The 2500-nt window shown below is 39.3% G+C and overlaps 2 non-coding genes across 2 annotated transcripts; both read right to left on the bottom strand.

The window, feature by feature from the left end:
- Positions 1-666: 666 nt before the first annotated feature.
- Positions 667-785, bottom strand: LOC113105067 (5S ribosomal RNA). The gene has a single exon (XR_003292287.1). It is a non-coding gene; the product is annotated as a 5S ribosomal RNA (ribosomal RNA).
- Positions 786-1419: 634 nt separating this feature from the next.
- LOC113105064 (5S ribosomal RNA) lies at positions 1420-1538 on the bottom strand. Its single transcript, XR_003292285.1, has one exon. It is a non-coding gene; the product is annotated as a 5S ribosomal RNA (ribosomal RNA).
- Between the last annotated feature and the right edge of the window lie 962 nt (positions 1539-2500).

The following is a 2500-nucleotide window of genomic DNA, read 5'->3' as shown; positions in this document are numbered from 1 at the left end:
GTCTCTCATCCAAGTACTAACCAGACTTAAACCTGCTAAGATTCAGAGATCTGGCATTGACTCTTTTTTTTTTTTTTTTTTTTTTTTTTTGCAAGATTATTATATAATTCGTGAAAAATATCCAAAAAGTTTAAAGCACCTGGTATTCCCAGGCAGTCTCCCATCCATCTACTAACAAGGCCCAAACCTGCTAATATTCAGAGACCGGCCATTGACTCTTTTTTTTTTGCAAGATTAATATATAATTCATGAAAAATATCCACAAAGTTTAAAGCACCTGGTATTCCCAGGCAGTCTCCCATCCATGTACTAACAAGGCCCAAACCTGCTAATATTCAGAGATCGGCCATTGACTCTTTTTTTTGCAAGATTATTATATAATTCATGAAAAATATCCAAAAAGTTTAAAGCACCTGGTATTCCCAGGCAGTCTCCCATCCATGTACTAACAAGGCCCAAACCTGCTAATATTCAGAGATCGGCCATTGACTCTTTTTTTTTGCAAGATTATTATATAATTCATGAAAAATATCCACAAAGATTAAAGCACCTGGTATTCCCAGGCAGTCTCCCATCCATGTACTAACCAGGCCCAAACCTGCTAATATTCAGAGAACGGCCATGTTTTGGCAAAATTGTTCTATACTAAGTGAAAAATTTCCAAAAAGCTTACAGCACCTGGTATTCCCAGGCGGTCTCCCATCCAAGTACTAACCAGGCCCAAACCTGCTTAGCTTCCGAGATCAGACGAGATCGGGCATAGCCAGGTTGGTATGGCCGTAAGCGAAGACTGCTCCGAAGAGAGGGCTATTTAAAGTTCAGCCAATCTACTGGCCAGTACATTATATAAGTAGGAACGAAAACCCAAAAGCTTAAAAACGCCTGGTATTCCTAGGCGGTCTCTCATCCAAGTACTAACCAGACCTTAAACCTGCTAAGATTCAGAGATCTGGCATTGACTCTTTTTTTTTTTTTTTTTTGCAAGATTATTATATAATTCATGAAAAATATCCAAAAAGTTTAAAGCACCTGGTATTCCCAGGCAGTCTCCCATCCATGTACTAACAAGGCCCAAACCTGCTAATATTCAGAGATCGGCCATTGACTCTTTTTTTTTTGCAAGATTATTATATAATTCATGAAAAATATCCAAAAAGTTTAAAGCACCTGGTATTCCCAGGCAGTCTCCCATCCATGTACTAACAAGGCCCAAACCTGCTAATATTCAGAGATCGGCCATTGACTCTTTTTTTTTGCAAGATTATTATATAATTCATGAAAATATCCACAAAGTTTAAAGCACCTGGTATTCCCAGGCAGTCTCCCATCCATGTACTAACCAGGCCCAAACCTGCTAATATTCAGAGAACGGCCATGTTTTGGCAAAATTGTTCTATACTAAGTGAAAAATTTCCAAAAAGCTTACAGCACCTGGTATTCCCAGGCGGTCTCCCATCCAAGTACTAACCAGGCCCAAACCTGCTTAGCTTCCGAGATCAGACGAGATCGGGCATAGCCAGGTTGGTATGGCCGTAAGCAAAGACTGCTCCGAAGAGAGGGCTATTTAAAGTTCAGCCAATCTACTGGCCAGTACATTATATAAGTAGAACGAAAACCCAAAAGCTTAAAACGCCTGGTATTCCTAGGCGGTCTCTCATCCAAGTACTAACCAGACTAAACCTGCTAAGATTCAGAGATCTGGCATTGACTCTTTTTTTTTTTTTTTTTTTTTTGCAAGATTATTATATAATTCGTGAAAATATCCAAAAAGTTTAAAGCACCTGGTATTCCCAGGCAGTCTCCCATCCATGTACTAACAAGGCCCAAACCTGCTAATATTCAGAGATCGGCCCATTGACTCTTTTTTTTTGCAAGATTATTATATAATTCATGAAAAATATCCACAAAGTTTAAAAGCACCTGGTATTCCCAGGCAGTCTCCCATCCATGTACTAACCAGGCCCAAACCCTGCTAATATTCAGAGAACGGCCATGTTTTGGCAAAATTGTTCTATACTAAGTGAAAATTTTCCAAAAAGCTTACAGCACCTGGTATTTCAAGGCAGTCTCCCATCCAAGTACTAACCAGTACCTAAACCTGCTAATATGCAGAGATCGGGCATTGACTCTTTTTTTTGCAAGATTATTAATATAATTCGTGAAAAAATATCCAAAAAGTTTAAAGCACCTGGTATTCCAGGCAGTCTCCCATCCATGTACTAACAAGGCCCAAACCTGCTAATATGCAGAGATCGGCCATGACTCTTTTGTTTTGCAAAATTTGTTCTATACTAAGTTGAAAAAAATATCCAAAAAGTTTACAGCACCTGGTATTTCCCAGGCGGTCCTCCCATCCAAGTACTAACCAGGCCCAAACCTGCTAATATATTCAGAGATCGGCCATTGACTCTATGTTTTGGCAAAATTGTTTCTATACTAAGTGAAAAATTGTCCAAAAAGCTTACAGCACCTGGTATTCCCAGGCGGTCTCCCATCCAAT

The sequence above is a fragment of the Carassius auratus genome, unplaced genomic scaffold, assembly GCF_003368295.1.
Source record: "Carassius auratus strain Wakin unplaced genomic scaffold, ASM336829v1 scaf_tig00218368, whole genome shotgun sequence".
Classification (NCBI taxonomy): Eukaryota; Metazoa; Chordata; class Actinopteri; order Cypriniformes; family Cyprinidae; genus Carassius; species Carassius auratus.
Note: the sequence above shows the minus strand (reverse complement) of the source record. Positions and strands in the feature narration are given on the sequence as shown.